Source organism: Thermobia domestica, chromosome 1, assembly GCF_964235325.1.
Source record: "Thermobia domestica chromosome 1, izTheDome1.hap1.1, whole genome shotgun sequence".
Lineage (NCBI taxonomy): Eukaryota > Metazoa > Arthropoda > Insecta > Zygentoma > Lepismatidae > Thermobia > Thermobia domestica.
Genome location: NC_137454.1, coordinates 278,687,583 through 278,713,809, shown reverse-complemented (window position 1 = coordinate 278,713,809; position 26,227 = coordinate 278,687,583). Strand labels below are relative to the sequence as shown.

The 26,227-nt window shown below is 39.0% G+C and overlaps 1 protein-coding gene across 6 annotated transcripts in view; it reads right to left on the bottom strand.

The window, feature by feature from the left end:
* LOC145661112 (extracellular matrix organizing protein FRAS1-like) overlaps positions 1-26,227 on the bottom strand; it is a 3,375,101-nt gene that overhangs the window by 2,257,857 nt on the left and 1,091,017 nt on the right. The window lies entirely within an intron of this gene.

Here is a 26,227-nt window from a genome sequence, read left to right as displayed (position 1 = left end):
TAATATATCCAGAGTGTCCTACCTAACTCTACGACTGAAATAGTTTCAAAGCGAAAAAAATGTGACACATCCAGTTGAGCAGGAATGTACCTATGTCAGCGGGCGACAAACTTCTGTGAGACGCAAGTGCCCCCAAGTCCCCCATCATAGGGTCCCAGGGGCCAACTTCAAAATCTCAAATGGCACCATCGGTCGAGTTATATTTCTTTCGATAAATCTTGGAATATGCAACAAGGCATATCAAAAATATTTACTATATACGATTTCAAAATGGCCGCCAAAAATACCTGCTCGGTGACAAGAACAACGTGCATTTTTGGCGGCCATTTTGAAACCCGTGCTTCATATAGCAAATGTTTCTTATAGGCGGTGTTGCATCTATCCAGAGAAATATCATCCGCCCCTTGTTCCCATTTGAAATGTTGCGGTTGACCCTTCGAGCCTTATGATGGTGGCCCTGGCGGACTTGCTTCTTACAACGTTTTCTATGCCCTCGACATGAGTACATTCCGTGCAATTGGATTTGCAACATCTCTTTTCGCTTCGCAGCAATTTGAGATCACAATGTTTGATGACATGTTAAGACACAACATATATTTGTGGCGGCCATTTTGAAAACCATGCTTCATATAGCAAGTGTTTCCTATAGGTGTTGTTGCACATTCCATGATCTATCATAAGAGGTACCACTCGGTCCCTGTTGCCATTTGAAAGTTTGAAGTTGGCTCCTAGGGCCCTATGATGGGGATCCTGGGGGCACTTGCTTCTCACAGACTTTTATCACCCCCTGACATTGGCACATTCCTGCACAACTGGATCCGCCACATTTTTGTTCGTTTTGCAAATCTTTCAGGTTACAAAGTTTGGTAGGACACCCTTTATATTCCCACATACGACTCAATCATGACATAATGTTCACTCCTTCTATTATCGGTTGTTGGCTCAACCCAACCATTTCATGTTTCCCGACTTGACATTGCCTCAATCACTCCAGCATTGATGCATTCCGAGTGATGCCTGTTCCCGGAATTTTCTTTCTGTGAAGCGAGTGGTCTAACTATATTAGAATTGTCTGGATTTTCATGGCTAATGTTGCCAACTTTGAACTCGTTTTTCTTTTCGACTCTAGGTATGTCGGTTTCCTGCATAGTTGGTGCTTTCTTGTTTTGTTCATTCTAATATGCACAGCTCGTAATCAAATGTGGCGCATTATGGCCAACTCCGTCTATTTCGTATTTTTTGTACTTATGTTTTTTCTATTTTATTTTGTTAGATTATACCACTGATTATACATGTCATATCTTATGTTCTACATGACAGGTTGACACTGAATATTGCACTCACTTCATATAGCGCTCTTTGCAAAACATGTACTTTTCATTGCAGTTGGCAACACTGTTAACCCCATTGGTGGCCTTCATTTGTTCCCTATTGTGGCAAGTCTCTTTCTATACATCACTTGTCAGCATTGTATTTTGCCTTGCCCCCTTTTTTTGCGGAATTTGCACTTTCCCCCCTTGTCCAACCTTGCTGTTTCCCGAACTTCCACCCCTTATATTTCTTGAACCTATTGCTATGGGCAGCTAATTTTTTGGGAATGTCCATCTCTGTTACAGCTCTTTCAATTGGCATAGGTCACATCTTTCACTGCAACTATCATTTTCGGAAGGTTCCCTTGTCAGACCGTCGACTAAGTATTCGCTTAATTGCCCAGATGTTAAATTTACCAAAAACTGTGGTTCATGAAATTGTGACGGAGCATTTGAACATGCGCAAGGTGTTCGCGAAGTTTGTCCCAAAAGTGCGCACTGACGACCAGAAATTGCGACGAGTGGAATTGTGCCAAGAAAATTTGAACATATGTGAAAGTGACCCCCAATTTTTGAAAAAACTAATCTTAGGTGACGAATCATGGATCTTTGAGTATGATCCCGAGACAAAGAGGCAATCTTCCGAGTGGCACACGCCGGCGTCTCCTCGCCCAAAAAGAGAAGAATGAGCAAATCCAAAGTGAAAACGATGCTCATTGTCTTTTTTGACATCAAAGGCTTCGTCCCATATGAATTTGTTCCTCCTGGACAAACCGTCAACGCCAAGTTTTACGTGGAAGTGCTCAAGAGACTCAAACAAAGGATCAATCGGGCTCGACCAGACATTGGAGCTGACTGGAAGCTGCACCACGACAACGCTCCGGCTCACACCGCCTTTCTTGTGAACAGCTACCTGACCAAGGCCGGCAACCCAACGCTTCCGCAGCCGCCCTACAGCCCAGATGTGGCCCCCGGACTTCTTTTTGATTCCTCGCCTGAAACGCCCGATGAAAGGCAAGCATTTTGAGACGACAGAGGGGATCCAAGCAGCTTGCACCGCGGCTCTCAAGGCTATTCCGGAGAATGACTTCCGTGGCGCCTTCAACGCTTGGAAATCGCGCTGGCAGCGCTGCATCGACACAGAAGGAGCCTGTTTTGAAAGTTTTCAAAGAATTGTAACGATTGGCTCAATATTTTTTTAAATCGACTCAGTCCTATTACTTTTCGGACAAACTTTGTATATATATATATATATATATATATATATATATATATATATATATATATATAACGCAGCAGCTGAAATGCGTGGGGCAGGAGGGTATGAGCAAATCGATCACCAATGGAATGAATCGATCCAGGGCACAGTAAAACTAGTTAGGCCACTGGCATATCTCCTTCCTTCTCTTCTCTTTACATTATATCTGGAGATGTATGTTCTGACTAATAGGCTACTGTGGCAATTTTAAAAAGTAGGAGGATATACGCTATCAATGATAAACTATGACTTTTAATATATATAGGTCAATAAATCGAAAAACTCTATATTATTGTTCTGTCCCAATGCCCTGTATAGAGATCCACATATGTATTCTCAAAGCAACATTAAACTAATCTTTCCCACAGAATATTTTTCATTCTATACTTTGATCCAGGGGTGGAAATGGAATTTTAGACCTAAGAGGAAAGTCAATAATAGATAAGGTTTGATTCAGAAAGTCGGAAGAGGAAGCGAACTTTGATGGAGAAGCGATAGAGATTGTTGCAGAACAATTAACAAAATTAATATCACCATTCAAATTTACTATTTGTTAATAATAACTACAGATATTTCTCCTTCTTTTGCACAATCACTTCAACTTACGAAGGGGATATTATCCCCTCATGCATATCTGATTTTCACTCTTACTTTGATCTCAGGCTTTTTGCACGTGAAACCGTATTTACCGGGTAACTTTGACGCGGGGCCATTTTGACTCGTGCATTTTTGTCGCGGAGCACTTACGCCCAGACCTTTTCCATGCTGGGCCGTAAGACTCGGGCCCTTTTGAGGTAGGGTTCTTTCAACCCAGTCTGCTTTGACGCAGGACTCTTTTAACTCGATTCCTTTTGACCCGGGCAATTTTGACGCGGGGCCATTTTGACTCATGCATTTTTGTCGCGGAGCACTTACGCCCAGACCTTTTTCATGCTGGGCCGTAAGACTCGGGCCCTTTTGAGGCAGGGTTTTTTCGACCCAGTCTGCTTTGACGCAGGACTCTTTTAACTCGATTCCTTTTGACCCGGGCAATTTTGACGTGGGGGCCGTTTTGACTCTGGCCTTTTAGTAGCGGGGCTATTTTCGCCCGTGTCCTTTAGAGGCGGGTCCTTTTGACCCGGGCTCTTTTAATGCAGGGCCCGTTTGTCGCGTGGCCCTTTCACCAAGCCCTATTGGCGCGGGCTGTTTTGACTCGTATCCATTTGTAGCGGGGCCGTTGTGACTCTGGACCTTTTGTTGCGGAGATCTTTTGACTCGGAGACTTTTCTCACGGGGCCTTTTGACCAGGAGACCTTTTGACCTGTGCTCTTTTTTTACATTCGCTCACCCGCGTAACTCTCAGCCGGTGCCTTAAGCATTCAAAACCGGCGAGGTAACATTATTGCGAATGTTTCTTTATTTTTTCTAGGCTCTTTTGACGCGGGACTGTTTATACTCGGGCTCGTTTGACGTAGGGCCCTTTTGACTCGGTTCTTTTTGTCGCGGTACCATTTTGACCCAAGTCTTTTTCACGCATGATCGTTTTATCCTGGAAACTTTTAACTCAAGCCTTTTCGACACGGGCCATTTTGACGCGTGGTCATTTTGACTTGGACTCTTTTTTCGCGGAGACTTTTGACATGGACATTTCACACTGGGCTGTTTTGACCCGGGCTCTTTTCACGCGGGATCGTTTTGACTCGGGTACTTTTGTCGCGGAGACCTTTTGACGCGGGCTGTTTTCTAGCGGGGCTGGTTTGAACCGTGCCCTTTTGAGTTGCATCCTTTTGACCCGGCCTTTTTCGAAGTAGGGGCCATTTGTCGCGGGGTCTTTTGACTCGACTCGTTTTCACGTGGGGCCGTTTCTACTCGGGGCCTTTTGTCGCTAAGCCCTTTTGACCTGCAGACTTTTTGACTTGCGCTCTTTTAACGCGGGGCCGTTTCTTCTCGGGTCCGTTTGACGTAGTAACCTTTTGACTCGGTTTTTTTTCTCGCGGGATCCTTTTGAGCCGCTCTCTTTTGACGCAGGGACCTTTTAACTCAAGCCCATTTAACCTGGGCCCTTTAGACGTGGGGCCATTTTGACTCGGTTCCTTCGGTCGCGGAGACCCTTTCACACAGGTCCTTTTGACTCGGGCCCTTTTGTTGCAGAGATATTTTGAACCCGTGCCTTTTGTCGGCGGAATCTTTTATCCGAGCCCTATTGACCTGGGCTCTTTTCACGCGGAGCCCTTTTTACTTGGGCCTGTTTGATGCAGGTCCATTTTGACTCGGGCCTTTTTGAGGCGGGATACTTTTGACCGGCGCTCTTTTTACGCAGGCCCCTTTTAACTTGAGCCCTTTTCACGCGGGGTCGTTTTGAGTCGTTCCCTTTTGTCGCGGATACCCTTATACCCAGACCTTTTTCACACTGGGCCGTTTTGATTCGGGTCCTTTTGACGAGGTTTCCTTTCGACCCAGGCTCTTTTGACACAGGACCTTTTAACTTTATCCATTTTGACCCATACAATTTTGACGCTGGGCCATTTTGACTCAGACCTTTTCGTTGCTTCGCTCTTTTGACCCTTGCCCTTTAGAAACCGGTCCTTTTGACTCGGGCCCTTTTGTTGCGGGGTCCTTTTCACTTGTGCCCTTTAGAGGCCGCTCCTATGACCCGGCCTTTTCTAACCCAGGGCCAATTTGTCCCGGGCCCTTTTGACTCGGGCCTTTTTAGCTCAGTTCCCTTTTGTCACTGAGACATTATGACCTGGGCTCTCTTGACGTGGGGCTGCCTTTTCTTGGACCCGTTTGACGCAGACCTTTTTGACGATGGGTCGTTTTATTTCTGGCTCTCTTGACGCGGGATAATTTTGTTTCGGGCCTTTTTCACGCCGGACTGTTTTGACCTGGGCCCTTTTGAGGCGGGGTCGTTTTGACCCGTACTCTTTTGACACAGGGTGCTTTTTTCTCGAGCCCTTTGGACTAAGAACCTTTTGACGCGGGGTCGTTTTGACTCTGGCCCTTTTTTTGCGAAGAGTTTTGACCCAGGCCTGTTTGACGCGGAATCTTTTTCACTCGGGCTCTTTTGTAGCGGGGCTGTTTAGATCGGTCCCTTTTGAGGCGGGTCCTTTTGACCCGGCCCTTTTTGAACTAGGGCCCTTTTGTTGCGGGACCCTTTGACGCGGGGCCGTTTTGACTCGGGCCCGTTTGACGCAGGGCCGTTTTGTCACGGATATCTTTTGGCCCAGGCTGTTTTTACTCGGAGCTCTTTTACCCGAGCCCTGTTGACTCGCAGACATCTTAACCTACGCTCTTTCAATGCGATCGCGTTTTTACTCTTGCACGTTTGACGCAGGAACCTTTTAACTTGAGTCTTTTTGTCACGAAATTCTTTTGACCCAGGACCTTTTGAGTCGGGGTCCTTTTGACCCTTGTTCTTTTGACGCAGGGCACTTTTGTACCGGACACTTCTGATGCGGGGTAGATTCGACTCCCGAATTTGTCGCGGAGACCTTTTGACCCAGTCCCTTTAGACTCGGGTCCATTTGACTCGGGCCATTTTGTTACGCGTTGTTTCGACCCGTGCCCTTTTGACCCGGCTCCTTTGATGCGTGGCTGTATTGACTCGGGCCCTTTTGGCACAGGGCTCCTTTGGCGCAGAGAGCTTATGACCCGGGGCCGGTTTTACTCGGGGCGTTTTGTCGCGGAGGCAGTTACCAGGGCCCTTTTAACCCGGGCTCTTTTAACTCGGAGCCATTTTGACCCGGTCCCATTTGACACTGGGCCGTTTTAACTCGGGCACTTTTGTTTCTGAGACCTTTTGAGCAGGTTTCTTTTGACTGAGGCCCTTTTGTAGCGGGGCCGTTTTGACACCGGTCCATTTGACGTAGGGTCCCTTTAACAAGGCCCGTTTGATGCGGGTCCGTTTTGCCTTGAGCTCTTATGTCGCGGGTCCTTTTGACCGTTCCTGTTTTGACTCCGGCCTTTCTGTCCTCGCCCTTTCGTCTTGCCCTTCTGACATAGAACCATATATATAACGCAGCAGCTGAAATGCGTGGGGCAGGCGGTGGGTATGAGTAAATCGATTATTAATCGATCTCTGGCGCAGGAAAATTAGTTACGCTACTGATCATATCTCTTTCTTTCTCTTCTCTCTACATCATGTCTGGAGATGAATGTTCTGATTAATAGGCTACAGTGGCGATTCTAAAAAGTAAGACGATATATGCTATCAATTACAAATGTTATGAATTTTAACTTAATATATATAGCGCAATAAATCGAAAAACTCTATATCGGCCTTTTGCTCCCCCCTCCTGTTGGAAAAATCTTGCTGGTGTTAAGGATTATCAAGTTGCTTAGTTACTGTATTATATTGTGCTATACAAACAATAAGTACATCTGTGTTTTTTAAATAAGAAGAACCTTATTTACATTTATTACGGACCTTGATTTACGACAGCGAAACATATTCACGTTCAGCGTAATCAGTTTCCATTCTGAAATAAGGACAGTGAGACGAAAGAAATTATTGACGCATACATTTAGGACTTAGAAAAGTGTCCTGCGAACATGTCGTAGTAAATTCCTGAAGAGTGACATGCGCTAGTAGCAATTGTTAGCAGTTATTAACTGAACATAGAAGGTAATAAACTGAAAAACTGAAAATACGAACCTTTTCAGAGATGACAGTGTACTGATGCTTTAAATCTGTTCCTTTACTCCTTATACATACCTTATTTCCCTAGTCAAAATAAAAACTCTTCAAAATTATTCACAATTTCTTATGCAACCATCCCTTCCTTGGAGTACTGCGCGGTCACATACCCGTCACGGCGATGTAAAGGCACTTTTGGCGACGAGGATACAATATACCGCTGTCCGGAGAACGCTGTCCGGTAGCGTGGGACAAAACAAAATATCAGAGAGCTGCATTTGAACATTATTTGCTGAAAGAGTGTTCTTCACGAGAGTGAAATGTAATTATCTTTGCTACTGGTTACATTCTTATTCATATTCGACCGGAGAGAACTAAGTGCCCGAAAGTATGTTTGGAAGTAACATTGCTGTTGGTTGCCCAAACCTTCTTTCCCTTCTCTTGCTTTCCTTCTCTTTTATAAATAGCGTTTGGCGAGAATTGGTCACTGTAAAAGTCATGTTATACTTCTCTTTTTAATATCAGAACATGAGCCAACTCTAAAGGCGTGACTTCATCTTCATAACCATCTCGACCCTTGTGGGGGGCGGGGACTAATGTGCAAATATTAAATTTAATGTTAAATTCGTACTCGAAGGACATCATTTCGATTGGATTGGGTTGGTTTTACTGACCTCTTAAACAACGACTCTATATGAGAAGTGGGATCCAAACTGCATGAGCTCCTGCCGAGAATCGAACAGGATGTCCCGCGCCAGAGAAGCGTACTCTGACCATATAGTCACGGAAGAGCTCTCATCATTTGCGAATTTTGATTAGGAAGTATTGGATTTAAATAGCTTTTTCTTTATTTACTGAAAATTAATTATGAATTTTAATTAGAAAATAATTTCTCGTTTTGTGCAATAGAAAATATTAATTTAGCCGAAATCATGCATTGTGTAGAAAGACTGAAACTAGATTGGAATGATGATTTCTGGTGAGTCTACCAGCAAACCTCAGCAACGATTCGCGAGGACAACACAAGAAAAAGTTTTCTCTTCTGAAAACAATAAAACCAGACCGGGGAGAAGGTCTGGAAAGGGAAAGAGACCACCTGCTGCTCGGCCGTTTTTACGCGCCGTATTTACGCTCGAAATTAAAATCATCCAGACTTTTCCAGCGTATAAAGGCCAACATACACTAGCGTATTTTCAGCGCGCATTTTCGGTCCGTAAAATGATGTCGTAACTTTCGGTCCGTAAGTTGGCCCATACACCTAGCGTAAAAATAGGCGCGTAAAAGAAGAAGAAAAAGAAGCGGTCAGTTTTCGCTCTTCCTTTTGCCTGTTGTTTCAGCATGCGGTCGTTTTCCAGTTTGCTCAAGTTGTTTGAAGAGGACAGATCTATCTTTTAAGTGCAGGTCCTATAAACATTATGCTATTAAGGAAACGAATAAAAACAAAGAACAAAACAATAGAAACATTTGGACTAGGAAGTGATATTCAATGTAGGAGTACTTTATTTATTTTCATAGTATCGGAATGTGAAAATTCCCATAGAATGTTTTAACAAAGTTAAATCAGACAGATTTAAAAAAAAAGAAAGAAAGAAAGAAAGAAAGAAAAACAAAAGCTAAATCCATGATTTTGCGAAAGCAGTAATTCAATTTAATAAATTTTTTCACTAAATTTGTTAGATTTCTCGAATAAATAAATAAATAAATCTACCCTCTGTTGCGTAACATATCTCATGGAACCAGGGCCTACCATCCAGCTTGTGCCACTCATGCCTTTAGGGCAGGGTGCGAATCCCGGGGCGGAATTCCCTTCTATTTTGTTTTAATCCCTTCCAAAAGCAACAAATTGAAACATTGGTCCCTCACGAAGCAATCAACTATTTCCTGTTAGAAACTATTTTATCCCCATTCAAATATACACAACCTAACTCGCGCACTGCTATTGGGTAATATATGCTCAGCACATCTGCTGCTCTTGTAGAAGCTAGTCCTTAATGAAAGGGTCAAGAAAAAGAAGGAAAGTCAACCGTCTCCAAGTACAAACAAACGAAGTTTTAATTTCGAAGTGTGACTTGACAAACTATTTAAAAGTTACAAAGAATATCTAGAATAATTAAAATTATTATATAGAAAGCGAATTAACACTTAATCTGGGATATAACATAACCAAATGAAAACAATATCAATTGTATTGTTGTACTTTACTAATATGAAATGCGGCAACTAATTCACTCTCCTGTTTTCTTTCACGATCTTTGAAGCATAGCATTTGTTCTAACAGTGACAAAATTAATGCACCATGCTACATTACATTGGATAGTACATTTGCTCATAATAAGAAGTTTTTGGAAGTTAAAATATCTTTTTAAGATAAAAAATACTTTACCTTAAATACAACTAATTCTTAAATAGGGCTATATAAATGCTTGTGTTATCCCTTATCCATTTAGCAACTGTAGAATAGATTGCTTTATATTTAGAATAGTTCTTATCAGAGTCGTAGCTAAGTTGGGGGGGCAGAGGGGCGGTTGCCCCGGGCGCTGATAGCAAGAGGGTGCCGAAGAAGCAAGAAGAAAGGAAAGTATTGGAAATGAAAATAGATTTGTTAAAAATTTTCTTGCTCGCTACGCCCGCAATCCAAATGTTTCAATAAGAGTTAGAACAAGTTTTTACTTATTACTTTTAAAAAAGAAGCTATTATATATGATTTTTTAATGACGATGTGACATACATGCTGCCAAGTAATGACTTACAGTGTAAACAAGAGCGTTTTCAAAATCAAAAACGGTCACAGTCTTAAATAGTACATATTCGGCATTTTGATGATGATGAGTTTGGTTAGTTAATCACGTTTTTCTAACCAATCCTTTTAATCATGACGGTGAGAATAAATGTATGAAAAATGAAAGGAGTGAAGAGACACACAATTACTTGTTTGCGCGGGAATATTAAAAATGAAGGTAAACAAGGAGAATAATAACGTTCTTCAATTTGAAACAGTTGTAGAATAGGGGCTTAATGGGTCAGAACTTTACTCCACGAATTTCGTCTTTTTCAAAGACTGGTCGCTACCAGTGTTTTTTATTATTATTATTATTTATTTCATTGACATATGAAATGCTTCCAATTTAAAGAAATTTATTGGGATCATTTCTCCATTAACTACTTGTATCGCCAGGATTCTTTTTTGTGCTTACGTATCTAGTTGTGTGATATTATTTTTATTTATCTACATACATACAAACTACACACACACATTATATATATATATATATATATATATATTGTGTGTGTGTGTGTGTGTGTGTATTTTAATATTTTTATTAATAAAAGTAACCTTAAATTCAGAATTTTCAGTCATTAAGAAATTAAGTAAGTACTATAATTTTAAACATACACTATGTGACCAAAAGTATCCGGACACCCAGCTGAAAATGACTTAGAAGTTCGTGGCGTCCTCCATCGGTACTGCTGGAATTCAATATGGTGTTGGCCCACCCTTAGCCTTGATAAAAGCTTCCACCCTAGCAGACATACTTTCAATCAGTGCTGGAAGGTTTCTCGGGGAATGGCAGCCCATTCTTTACGGAGTACTGAACTGAGGAGAGGTATCGATGTAGGTTGGTGAGGCCTGGCACAGTCGGCGTTCCATAACATCCCAAAGATGTTCTATAGGATTCAAATCAGGACTCTGTCCATGCCAGTCCATCACAGGGATGTTGTGGTTGTGTAACCACTCCGCCACAGGCCATGCAGTATGAACAGGTGCTCGATCGTGTTGAAAGATGCAATCGCCATCCCCGAATTGCTCTTCAACAGTGGGAAGCAAGAAGGTGCTTAAAACATCAATGTAGGTCTGCGCTGTGAGAGTGCCACTCAAAACAACAAGGGGTGGACAAGCCCCCTCCAAGAAAAACACGACCACACAATAACATCATCACCTCCGAAAGTTTACTGTTGGCACTACACGTGCTGACAGATGACGTTTACCGGGCATTCGCTATACCCACACCCTGCCATCGGATGGCCACATTGTGTACCGTGATTCGTCACTCCACACAACCTTTTTCCACTGTTCAATCGTCCAATGTTTACGCTCCTTACACCAAGCGAGGTATTTATGTGCGTGATGTGTGGCTTATGAGCAGCCACTCGACCATGAAATCCAAGTTTTCTCACCTCACGCCTAACTGTCACAGTACTTGGAGTGGATCCTGATGCAGTTTGGAATTCCTGTGTGATGGTCTGGATAGATGTCTGTCTATTACACTTTACGGACTCTCTTCAACAGTCGACGGTCTCTGTCAGTCAACAGACGAGGTCGGCCTGTACGTTTTTGTGCTGTACGTGTCCCTTCACGTTTCTACTTCACTATCACATCAGACACAGTGGACCTAGGGATGTTTAGGAGTGTGGAAATCTCGCGTACAGACTTCTGACACAAGTGACACCCAATCACCTGACCACGTTCGAAGTCCGTGAGTTCCGCGGAGCGTTCCATTCTCCTTTCTCACGATGTCTAATGACTACTGAGGTCGCTGATAATGAGTACCTGGCAGTAGGTCGCAGCACAATGTACCTCATATGAAAACGTATGCTTTTTGGGTGTCCGGATACTTTTGATCACATAGTGTATGTAGTAGCCAAACTACATTTTGGATTTCAAGTACGAACATTAAACATATTCTTTACCTCCATCGATCAATATTAAGAAATTCGCAAAGAAGGTCTCTTCAGAGTTTCCGTTACATTTCATAAAATATTTTTGACCGTGAAACAATCAACATTAAAATCTTTATGTGGTTAGATACAGAATAAAATTACAAAAGTTTACAATTATTACTGGAAATTGATGCTTTATCCATTTCGAACGTTTTTAAATCACATAGTTTATAATGTATTAATATTTCATTTCTTATATATAGTATGAAACGTAAAAAGTTGTAAATTTTTATAACTTTTCTCAAAGTAGATTTGTATACAGCAAAGGCAGTTTTGTAAGTTTAACAAAAAGTCCAAAATAAGCCTCTTGAAAAAACAGCTTTTACTTGTAAAAGAATAGAGAATGATCACTTTCGGTTGTTGCAATAGTCTGTGCAAGCAGTATGATAAAAATTCAACGTAGCATAACAAGAACAGCTGTTTCTCTTATTTGTAAATAAATAAATAAATAAATAAATAAATAAAGGAAGGAAGGAAGCTTGATAAGGTGAGTGTAGGGGGGCCGAATTCTATTTCGCCCCTGGCGCTGAAATCTCTAGCTACGGCTCTGTTTTTCATCCACCTCCTAAACATTTGTATTGTCTACTAACACTTATCGATTCGACTGTGGTATTCCTCATTATTGTAATATATATATATATATATATATATATATATATATATATATATATATATATATATATATATATATATATTTTTCGAACTTTTAATATTCTCCTTCACCGGACGCAAATTCTTATTAATTAATACACTGAGAAAAGTCCATTATCCGGACAGCGGTATATTGTACAATTATACGGAATCATTATGTTTACTACAGAAACCTGCACGGAGCATACGGTATCCATATGCTACAGACGTTCCCCGCTTAGATGTTACATCATGCCGTTGCAGGATGTATGACATCTAACAGTCTTCCATATATCACATACGTATACGTATGTTACATACGCCAGTTGTATGTTACATGCGTATATCTGTATGTGAGATCCTCACCACCTATATACAGTTCTTTTGTTCGTACAGAAAGTACGTTTATTCGAAACATGTATGCGGAAAGTATGTATAAAATGTACTTTTTTCAGTTATACATTTCTTGTACGTTAAGTCCTAAAACTACATTATTTACACTTGTAACCTACGTTTTTAAGTACGCCACATATTTTTTTCTGAGTATATAATTTCACAACACGCCCTATGTCCGCCTCTCATGTTAGTGTATAAGATATAAGAAATTTACAGCATTCAATGTAAGGTCTACTGAAAAGCTTTTGACACAGTAAGCAGACATTTTTGATCGATGTAAATCAACTTTTAAATTAAAAAAATGATTGTTTCAAATGATTGTACCAAACCACATGTTCAAATTAAATATAACAAATTTGGTGTTTTTTAAAAATAATTTAGTTAATTATAAACAAATTAATTTAAGTTGTTGGCCAATGTAATGACTATTAATGAATATTCTACGTTTGAACGCATCGTTGGATGATTAACAGTTAATGAAAATATAATGAAACTAATTGTAAATCTGAAGTGAAGTGATTCAAATAAAAGCGTATAGATCTAATTAAGTACTACTAAAATTATTCCTCAACAAAGTCTTAAAATTCACTTAAATTAGGAATATTATTAACAAATGTGCTGTCCATCGGCGATTAGGGGTGTGAAGGTAATTGCTGCCCCCACTTTTTTGGCTTTACACTATAACCTAATTACATGCCCCCTTACTATTAGTAGTATTTTGTCCCCCCTTTTTAGTGTTCATACCGAATTGCCGTCACTGGTACTTTCCATTACAAGCGAATAGATCTGTGTTTTTGCGCAACTACAATTGATTACGGAAAGTAAGATAAATTTAATGCTTGATTAAAATTATTATAGTTATTTAGTATACTAAATATTAAATTTGTCTTTAAAAAAAAAGGTTTGCACGTGTATGTTATATGGGAACATAAGAAACTGCAAATAATAAAATGTGGAGTTGTTACAAATGATTATAGCTGTTTCATGAATTTGGCGTAGCTATGATATTTGGCATATTATCACGAAGCTTTACCACAATATAAACCTTAATTTATTTAATTTCGAACTTAGTCAAATTCGGTCCAAACATTAGCTATTCACAACACTCTATTCTCCAATTCAACTCAGATTAGGTTATTTTCAAACAAAGTCAAACTATTCTGAACGACTGGTTTGTTTAAATTTCAGTACATGTTGGTACAAACATCCAACTGGTTATTAAAATTAACTGAGCTACCGAATCTTAGTTCAGATTTCTTTTTCAAATGAAGTTTAAACTGTTAACTCATTAAAGACACTTTGAACTAAATCCATTCGTACGTTTAAATTTATTATTATTATTATTATTATTATTATTATTATTATTATTATTATTATTATTATTATTATTATTATTATTATTATTATTACATTTGTTTCACAACTTATGAACTAATGATTTAAAGCAATCTATGTCGGAAGAGTTTCCATTTACTGGTTCAGAAAATAAACAATTTGTTTTATTTTAAAATTTCATTTTTCTCAGTGTAAAGATCAGTCGAATTGTATGTTTTTAATACTCATAGTTCTTGTATTCATTGAATAAGACATATTTCCCTGTAAGAAAGCGTAGTTATAAGGAATTAAGCAGAAAGTAAAAAGAAAAATGTAAACAAACTTGTATGTTATACGAAACTGAAAACAATTAAATATCAATTAATTTCGAAGCTCTAGTAGTAAAAATGACACTAAAATAACACTATTAAGTAAGAAGTCGTTTCACTTATTATATAAATTCTCCTGACACTGATGGACATGCTGCTTATAAACATAATAAAACGATTAAGTTGAGTTGATTTTGAATTTAACGTCCCTTTCAGCAGCGAGGCTATATGAGATGAGACCTACTGATTAAAGTGGAATCCGAACCACATGAGCTACCACAGGGAAGCGAACTCGGATCTCCCACGCCAAAGACACGCACGCTAACCATTTATCCACAGAGGAGCTCAGTAAAATGATTGAGTTGTTCGTGAAAGAAATTATTTAAGTGTCAGGTATTCCTTGTTATTTAATATTTTGTGGTAATAGACCTTAAGTTAACGTTTATCTGGGAAGAATTAATAGTAACCACACCACAAAAGTTGAGAAATGCTTTAATGGCATACTACAAGTTAACATGAACTATTATGAGTGTAATCCTGTTTCCTGCAAATGGGTGTCATTTCAATTTTGGTGTTAGGTATGTTCTGTTTTGAGTCTACTTAAGCTTTTCAAATAAGTGTTGGTACAGTCCCCATCATGACGAGATATAATAAAATGTTGAAAAATATTCAACATAGCTGGTAGCGTGGATTGAACTAGAACTTTTAGGCTGAAAAGCAAGCACACTAAAGCGAGCAGTACAATGATTGTGCTATTTAGACTTAGTATGTGAGCATTAATGGTGAAATAGGATTATTAGGTCTATTAAATTTAAATATATGTACAATCTGAGGTTTGAAATAATTCACAAAGAAAGAAATATTAGGCCATGTATTGCGGTTTCTCACCTTTTCTTTTTCACGAGTAATGTTAAGATCACTGGAAAAAATAGTGACTTTCTGAACCTATTTTGTTACAAGTTCTTGTAAAATTGAGAAGGTACGTAAAATAACAAGGAGCAGGTGGTCGATATAGCAAAAAATTTTCACCGAATTTCGATAGTCAAACGTAATTTTTTGCTGTTTTATCAGGCAGATATCGAGATAATATCTTGTTGAAGGTCATGATTATTACTTTTTATTCTTAAATATACCTAGTAGGTACCTGTAGCCTCTATGCTGGTAGTGATTTCTTTCAAAAATATTGTACGGGTAGCGTGGGACAAAACAAAATATCAGAAAGCTGAATTTGAACATTATTTGGTGAAGGAGTGTTCTTCATAAGAGTGAAATGTAATTTATCTTTGCTACTGGGGACATTTTTATTCATATTCGACCGGAGGGAACCAAGTGAACGAGAAAGTATGTCTGGAAGTAACATTTTATGTTGGTTGCCAGGGACGTACGCAGGGGGTGGGTCCTGGGGATCCGGACCCCCCAAAATTTCGACTTTTGTGTAAATTTAGCCTAATTTTAGGGACAATTTTAGGAATTTTAATATAAAATATCCTCATACTGAGTTTGGACTGCTCCCGAAATAAATTCCTGCGTACTCTACTGTTGGTTGCCCTAACCTTCTTTCCCTTCTCTTGCTTTCTCTCTCTTTTCTAAATAACATGACATTTTTAGTTTGGCGGGAATCGGTCACACGCTATTAAAAGTCATGTTATACTTCTCTTTTTAACATCAGAATATGAGCAACTCTAAAGGTGTGACTTCATTTTTATAACCATCTTGACCTCTGTGTGTGTGTGGGGGGGGGGGCTAATTGTCAAATATTAAATTTAATGTTAAATTCGTAGCCGAAAGACATCATGTTCGATTGGATTGGGTTTGAATTTAGCGTCCTCTCAGACATCGAGGCTATATGAGAAGTGAGATCCAAACTGCGTGAGCTTCTGCCGAGAATCGAACAGGATGTCCTGCGCCGGAGAAGCTTACGCTGATCATATAGCCACGGAGGAGCTCTCATCATTTAGGAATTCTAATTAGAAAGTATTGGATTTAAATACCTTTTCCTCTGTGTACTGAAAATTAATTATGAATTTTAATTAGGAAATAATATCTCGTTTTGCGCAATAGAAAACATTAATTTAGCCGAAATCATGTATTGTACAGAAAGACTGAAACTAGATTGGAATGAAGATTTCTGGTGAGTCTACCAGCAAACCTCAGCAAGGATTCGCGAGGACAACTCAAGAACAGGTTTTCTCTTCTGAAAACAATAAGACCAGACCAGGAAGAAGGCCGTGGAAAGGGCAAGAGACCACCTGCTGCTCGAAAACCCTTTCATCTGAGCCGTTTTTACGCGCCGTATTTACGCTCGAAGTTAAAAGCAGCCAGACTTTTCAAGCGTATAAAAATTTGGTACGTAAACGTACGCCATGTCCCATACACTAACGTATTGACAGCTGCTAACAAGACTAACGCATGAAATTTTATGGCTACGACTGAAAAATACGTCAATGTATGGCCGGTGTAACAAATAGAATAGTTTATCCCCTCAGGGGATACCAATTTTTACTACCTTATCCACAACTCAAAAATAGGCCAGAAAGAAAAAACAAGACTTATACAACTACCTCCAGCCCCATTTTTTAGAAATAGTTTGATCCTTGTTAACTCGGGTTTTGTAAGTTGAAGGGACCCTCCCCGCTGCTTCCAACTACATTTTTTATTTCAAAGTTTATCTTGCCATTTAGTTTTTATCTAGGTGTTAAAAATCATTTAAATATTTATTTATTGAAAGGTTGGATGTTAGCGGACTTAGATAATTTCATCACCGGAATTTTCGTCACCGGTAATTTTGTCACCAAAATATTAGCGTGTAGGTTATTTCGTCACCGAAAATTTCAATATAGTAATTTCGTCACTTGTAATTTTGTCACCAAAATATTAGCATGCAGGAAATTTTGTCATGGTCATTTTCTCACCTTTGTTGAACTAAGTAGAGACAAAGTAAACGACCGAAACAGCTGACCTTATATTAATCAAAGCTGGAAAACAATTCAGTTGGTGTTCGACTCTGCAAAATCAAAGTTTCGGATACTCGAAGCAAGAACAAACAGCAGTAAAATAACATAATGTCAGTTTCAGCAAATGTTAAAAGCACAGGCAAAATGGGCCAGAAATGGATTTATATATCACTATTTACAAATATTGAGTTTCGGCAATATTAAAATTTCAGAACAGAAAATTAGCAAACAAAATATAACTTTTATTAAAGCAATAAATTGTTTACATGTTCATTTTCTACTATTCATAACATTATAGGAAGCAACAAGCATTTTTTTCAAACATTTAGTTCCAGTGTTATACGTTAAGCACAAAGACTAGAGCCGTTTCTGAAAAATCTGAAACACTCTTCTAGTTTGCGTTTGGGTGATTGCCCCACAGCATTTTGATGAAGCGCAGCTAAAACCGTTATTTCAACTTGTTGAATTTCATGAATAAGCTTCCAAATAGTTGCGTGGGACGTTCCTACTAGGTGATGAAACTTCTAGTTCCACAATTCACAAATATTATTTATCCTAGAATTGCTGTTAAAGGTAGCTTGGTGAACATTCGAATTGTCTGGGGGATATAGACGGGGCACATTACGCAAACAAATATCCCCAGACCGAGCTTCAACACGGCGATACGTGTTTGACACGTAAGTGCTATCAAAATAGTTCACAAGTTCCAGCTCTTCCTCCGAAGCCACTTGTATTAATCGATGCACATCTGCTATTGGAAGAAATGCAAATCTGTTTATTTTCTCGCAAAATAGACGAAAATTTTCATTGCTCTTGTACCGTTCTAAGAGTCCAAGCTCTTGGACCTTCCTCCATGTTGACTGAGTCAGGTGAAAAAAGTAACGCTATAAACGAGTTGAATCTCCAAAAGTTGCATTTACAGCCAATATTTACGCTATATCAAAATCCATTACCATAGTTACAGGTCCGGATATTCACTGAATTCATTGCACTGATGCACCACCGCACGAAACAGGTCTTCATATGAATTTTGTGTCTTGGTCTACATTAGAGCGTATACCTAGTAAAGGAAGTCTCACCTCAAATAACATACACTTTTTTTTGAAGCTATTGAAAAGTTGGCGTTTACCATCCATGTTTCACTTTTTAATACCTTCATAAGGCTATATTTAAGGGAAACATCCAGAAATATTTATACGTTTTTCTTCCTTTATAGTAATTTGTTCTCTTCACATATATCCAATAACAATTTGCCAATGTTTACTCAGAGTTGAAATGTAATATAATTCTTTTAATAGCTCCTTAAAAAAAAAAACACTCTTTTCAAATGACTCTGTTAACTTGGAAGGTCCAAGAGTTTGGGCTCAGAGAACGGTACTAGAACGATGAAAATTTTCGTCTATTCTACTGGAAAATTAACAGATTGGCGTATCTTCCCATATTTGTTTGCTATTTTCTGTTCTGAAATTTTGATATTCGCGAAATTTAATATTTGTAAATAGTGAATAATGAACCCATTAGTGCCCCCATGTTGCCTGTGCTTTTAACATTTGCTCAAGCAGACATTATTTTCTTCTGCTGGTGCTTGTTCTTGCGTCGAGTACCAGAAACTTCAATTTTGCAGAGTTCAACACCAACTGAATTGTTTTCTAAGTTTTATTAAAATAACGTAAGCTGTTTGATCGTTTACTTTGTCTCTATTTAATTTAACAAAGATGAAGAAATAACCGTGACAAAATTTTCTATATGACAATATTTCTGTGATAGAATTACTGGAAACTTTTATCTTTTGTCTCAAATACAGTATCTAAAATATGTAACTCTTTATTTAATAATAATAATAATAACCGAAATCATGTATTTTATAGAAAGACTGAAACTACATTGGAATGATGATTTCTGTGAGTCAGCAACGATTCGCGAGGACAACTCAAGAACAGGTTTTCTCTTCTGAAAACAATAAAACCAGACCGGGGAGAAGGCCCGGAAAGGGAAGAGACCGCCTGCTGCTCGAAAACCCTTTCATCTGAACCGTTTTTACGCGCCGTATTTACGCTCGAAGTTAAAAGCAGCCAGACTTTTCCAGCTTATAAAAATTCGGTACTCAAACGTACGCCAGGCCCCATACACTAACGTATCGACAGCTGCTAACAAGTCTAGCGCATGAAATTTTACGGCTACGACTGAAAAATACGTCCATGTATTACCGGTGTAAAAATTCGGTACGTAAACTTACGCTAGGTCCCATACACTAACGTATTGACAGCTGCTAACAAGACTAGCGCATGAAATTTTATGGCTACGTCGGAAAAATACGTCAATGTATGGCCTACTTAAGAACCATATAAAGGTCCCTGAGATTTCAGACCCCAGCATCGCCTCTAGAGCCCACAGCACCGCCGCTCATAGAAATGAATTAGTAAGCGTAAAGATGGTTTTGTTTTAGCTTCATTATTAAGCGTGAGCATGACCGCGTTGGGAAAATCAGAATAACATCACATTTAAATCTCGCCTTGCGTGTGAATTTTTTAATTATTGTTACGAACATATATCGCTTTGGAGACTAATAAATTAAAATATATCTGTAAGTAGTACACAAAGTGCACAACACACCCGTATATTCTAGATACCCATCTAACTCTAATTAACATATAGCACGAACTAATGTAAAGGAGAGAATGTTATATGTCTTTATTCAATTATACACTAACTGGAAAACTAGAACAACACTTGTTCCCTGTATCCTGCTACTCGTGAACTTAGTCTCAGACTCTGACACAAAAGGGTGTGTTGAGAATTAGAACAGACATGTCGCCACTTTGTCATTACGGTTCCTCCCACCCAATCGTTTTTTCCTATACTTTGGCTAGCCAATATAGTCACATCGCTCATGGTTTATAAGCACTATGTGAAATGTTGAAAGCTCAATATTTACTTCCTTAACAATCTCCCCTCTTGCTTACCTGGAAACTTCCTGATTGCCATGAGTACACTGGTGTAATTTTGGGTGGAAGTTGCTGTGAATATATTTTCGTGGCTAATAGTTTTATAACCTCTTGTGAATTTGAAAGTATTCGTGAAGGAGGAGGGTGTGAGCCTTGGAGGTTTTCAAAATAGAGGAAATTCAAAATATATATACTGCTCCACAAAACTTAAGCAATCTGAGAGAAAGTGGTATAAGTGACGTGTGGGGCCCATTGAACACTGGTTAGTGACATGCACATACACAGAGACATACAGGCAAGGCGAGCACCCACTCTATCGCATGAGCAGCACCGTTGCAAGTGTGGTGAACAACTTACGCCATGAGGCGTACACCACAACCGAGTAGTGTCCGAGGCTCCAAGCATTGAGTTAGTGGTTCTTGTGTGTGGTACACACCTTCTAATGGCTGGTAGACGACATTTGAGTGACTTTGATCGCGGGCGAATAATTGGGCGGTTGGAATTGGACCGATAGCAAGTGAAAGTGGCTGAGGAATTCAACGTGAACAAAAGTGTTGCGTCGAGGCTGTGGAGTCGCTTCCAAAATAGAGGTGAAGACAGTAGACGTCATGGAGAAGGTCGTCCGAAGAAGACGTCGGCCGTCGAGGACCTATTTCTCACAATTTCTGCCAAACATAACCCTCAAGCTTCATGCTCTCAACTGGCCAATGAGTTGTATCAGGCTACAGGACAACGCGTGAGTCGTGAAACTGTTCGTCGGCGGCTCAGTAGAGCAGGACTGTATGCTAGAAGGCCTGTGCTCTGTGTGCCATTGAAACTGGAACACAAACGTGCGCGTTACACATGGTGTCAGGAACATGTTGCATGGGGGGAAACACCAGTGGGAGCGTGTCATGTTCTCCGATGAGTCGAGATTCAGCCTGTCGTCAGATTCTGGTCGGATTTTAGTGTGGAGCGAGCCAGAAACATGCTATCATCCAAACTTCATTGCTGAACGGCCATCCTATGGCGGTGGTTCCATTATGGTGTGGGGTGGAATTATGCTGGATGGGAAAACGGACCTCCATATTGTGCAACATGGCACTCTGACAGCACAACGGTACCGGGATGAAATTCTCAATACACATGTGGAGCATTTGGCCCAGACTTCCTGTTCATGGATGACAATGCCCGCCCACACTGTGCACATCTTGTGTTCGAATATCTGGGGAGCGAAAACATTACGCGTCTTGCATGGCCTGCATAATCGCCGAACTTGAATCCCATCGAGCATGTGTGGAATGCTCTTGGGTGGCGAGTAGCGCAGCGCAGTCCACCAGCACGCACTCTTCCTGAGCTGCAAACAGCTCTCCTCGAGGATTGGCACCATCTGCCGCAAGACTTGATCAACACTCTGATTTGCAGCATTGAGGCCAGATGTCATGCCTGTATAGCTGGTCGTGGTGGTCACACGCCATATTGACTGCCTATGCCCTCGCACAATCCAGCTTCATTTGTGGAGGTATCGTTGTGCTGAACTTTTTGGTTATTCTGTACATCCTAACTGTATTGTTCGTCTTCAGTTGTGTTGCATTGTTCATCTGGACCGTCTGTTTTTTCATTATACTTGGTGCAGTGATCGCGTCGATTTATTTTTCGCCAATTTCTTCGAGTTGACTAAGTTTTGAGGAGCAGTATATATATAAGGTAGTCCAGTATAGAATGGTAAAGAAAAAAGATCTCTGATCTAAACGCATAGTTGCCAATTTTGAACCTTGTGGTCTAAATATACTGAATGAAAAATTTCATCGCAGTAAAAAAATATCTAGAGGTCGCTCAAAGCCTTTAATTACGCTCCATACCTGTTATTTGAAATATTGAACATATTCGCATTTAAGCGGTGATGGACCTTTTCGTTGTTTTGTGCAATGCTTGTGAATTTTATCCAAAAACAACATTTAAAGTGGCCAGGATTTCGTAATAGGGGTGAAGGGGTCCGTGACATGAAATAAACCCGTTACAACAATATCCATTTTTAACTTACACCCCCCGTTTCCTCCACACAAAGCTACTCATAAGAAAGAGTAAACAAACGCTTACTGTAGCTTTTTATTTTTGACGCTGAGTTTTCTTTTTGTCGTTTCTTTTTGTTTAATCCTTCCTTAATTTTTCCATTTTTTTGGTTTCGAAGGGGGTCCATAACCCCCTTCCCTTGGCTACGTGCCTGAAATGGCGTTTCTAGTGTAGGCATAAATAAGACATATAAGTCCACGACTGGAAGAGAAACTGAGTTATATTTCTGATTGGTATCGTCTAAAATACGGATAAATTTCACCTAATTAATTATGCACCTCCCACAATTTTGGAGAACATACTAGAGGTCCAAATATTCCACTGTTTCAACGTTTCCAAGAGTTTTGATCAAACATTAAGCATTATAATTTTAAGGCGTTGGAAGACGAACGCCTTTCCACGCCATATGTACGAACACTGAAAAATGAAGTTGTTATGTTTCCACAAAATTGTCTTGTACACTTATGTCCAAAATTAATGTTGTTGTAGGAATATAATTTGATAACGAATTCACCCGGTATTTCTTATAATGTTAGTATGTGTATAATCGACAAAGACATATATGTGGTAAATTTCATGTCAGAAGACCAGTAAATAAGAACAATAAAACGAAAATAAAACTTTCTTGTCCAGTTAGCAGAATTTTGTTTTACTCATTCTAATTTTCGTATTTACAATTCTTTTCCTATAAAATTTACCAGAAATATACATTTCCCGATTATACACATAGTATCAGTATTAAAAGTAAACTGTAAAATCATTATCACATTATATTTTTACAAGAAGGCAGTTATAAATATGCAACAATCATTTTGGACATGAGTGTACATTAGGAAGATAATAACTATGTTTCTCGTGATGACTATAAAGAAATGATACACCTTTGCCTGTTGATACTTGGGGAATTTCCAAAGGAGTACCGTTTCAATTCACCAGCTGCTTACCATATGGCTCGTTGGATGGGAAAGGTAATATTCTGCTTCAATATATAAATTTATATTGAATAAAATATAAATGTTTAAGCTTACTGTCAAGGAGGAAAAAAAAATCTGCGGGAAGTGTGTTTATTTGCAAGTTTCATATACGTAAAAGCATAGATTTCGTGTCCCAAGACATGTGATGCCCCCGTCAACGACTTACTTCTGTTCAAGCAGATCAAACAATACGCCATATTGAATAAGTCTGTGTCTGAATCTGTAATGAACAAGTTTCAAACTCACTTGTGGTATCTTGAAGCAGAGTTACTTCCACTCTCACTGTTCTCTGAGAAGTTATCTTTCAAGGACAAGCGGAATATTATAAATCGTCTTAAGGCTTGAGAAGAAAATTGTAGTTCAAAAGGCATAAAACTCACAGACTGCCATGGCTTAGAGACAAAGAATTTTCATGATTTGATTAATTCAGCCTCTATTTGCGCCTTACGTTCTCTTCAAGTTGACATCAATTTCATGTTCCAATGTGATCCCGAACACTGGAGTAACTCGGACAAATTCCAAAAGAAGAAACGAATCGTCGAGTCACTTAAGGTTGTCAACGTTACTGGTGAACGTTCAGTGGCTCTTATGTCCAATTTCAAGGAGTCAATCACAAAGAAAGATACTGAAATGCAGAGCCTAATTCAGGTTGTTGAGGACCACAGAAAGCGTGTTTCAGACGCTCGGAAGAGCACTTTGAAAAATTACCAACTTCGTTAATAACCTTATTTTTTCTGTTTAAAATGAACAGTAACTACATATTTAGAGGTATCTCACTTATTTTGAAATCAATAAATGGTAATTTTGGTAATAGTTATTTTCAAGTTTAGTAATAATAATAAATAATTCATTTTGTAGGGCAAAAAGTATAATTTACTTTATAAGGATTGAATTTTTAAACCTCCAATATGTCTCGTATACGACATAATTATATGCATCTTATGGCACAACTTCGCGTCGCTTGAGCGTCTCCTAAGTATTATCCAATTGAGTTGATTCTTTGCAGTGAAATATACTTGTAGGAAAGAAACAATATTAGCAACTATACGCAATTAAATTCACAAAAAAAATGGACCACCCTAATTTATATATATATATATATATATATATATATATATATATATATATATATATATATATATATATATATATATATATATATATATTCGTCGGTAAAATGAAGGAGAGGAGGTAACTGAAATTTTTGGCGAAATTGAAATAACTGCATTTTTAACTTGAAATAAAAGACCCCATCATCATACAAAACGGTTATAAATACAACCCAACCAATCAACAGCTAGGGGTATGACTGACACAAAGGTAGAGTGCGGTTTTGTAACTTTGTAACCTGCAAAAAGTGGATAACTACCACTTCCCCCCTTTTTTTGATTAACTTTTTTCTCTTCCATTTTACAGTTGTTTCCTTTTATCATGAATAATGAACTATTACTTTGAATATACTAAAGCGGGTTTTTGCGCATTTGTCATTGGAAATTGAAGTAGGCTATTAACGCCTACATTTCAAAATGGTTTAGAAGTAGCATTTTAGGACGTAATGACCTATGGATTGTTATGAAGTGGCCGGACATACGAACATTAGACAGGGATGTAATGAAGGGTATACGCGGATATACGGCGTATACCCATCTCTAATTTTTGAAAACTATCGTATAGCCACCTAAAATTTAGAAAATACGCGGGTATACGCTACATTCGATTCATAGTATACTCACTTCATTGGGACAAACAACTGTTTTTGGTTTACTGCATTTCAAAACAGAAACATCTGAATAAACAGCTGGTCGTCAGGCTGTTGTCGCGAATATGTCTAAATTCTTTTAAAACATTTTCGTTCTCGGGTTGTGAGAATCGAGTTTTCCGTCAATCCGTTCTATAATGGAGAAGAGCACTCTGAACCTGTAGTGTTTTTTTCCCCAAGATGTCACACGCTCTGTCCGTACCTTATGAAAGCTGACCTATGGTATTATAATAACATAAAGGCAAGATGTTTCCAAATGTTTTTCTTGGAAACTAATAGAAACTCCTTTGTTTCTAAAGATCAGTGGAAGATAGAATGGTGATGAGGGTGAGGAATACTGCCTATATTCATATACTAGCATTGAAGCTGTTCTGTTTTAACATAGCAATGACCACAATTTTCACGGTCTCTTTGATAGAAATTCGAAGTCTGTCGATTGGATACAATTTGAGCGAGGCAATACGGGATATAAACAGTTCCTTTCTAACCGCGGAAGGTAGTTCCGGAAAAAATGTGGTCTTTACTTTAGTTCAAGGCTTAAGAAGATTTTAAATTCATATACAGTATATGAGCCAAGAAATCGCTGACCTCCACAAAAGTAACAAAACATGTGACCTATCATTGGTCTGCTTTCAAGCATACACCATCGTTACCAATACCATCTTCTACAAGAGCGAACCTACGATTAGTACTGCTCATTTGTAGGCGCAATTGACACTAAAGAAAGCGACGATTGAATTCGATAAGTAATTAAACAGCTACTAGTAGTAGTTTTTCCGCAACCTACTTGGCAAAAAAAAAGGGAGAGGGTAAAAATGAACATTTTTCTTTGTTGTTTTGTTTTCGTCCAGATAAAAGGTATTTGAAGAAAATTTGTTAACAGGAGGCAGTAGAAAATAAAAGTCAGGAAAGACTTGTAGCGTATGAGGATGTCACAGCAATCTTTGATCATATCAGTGCAGCCGTCACTTC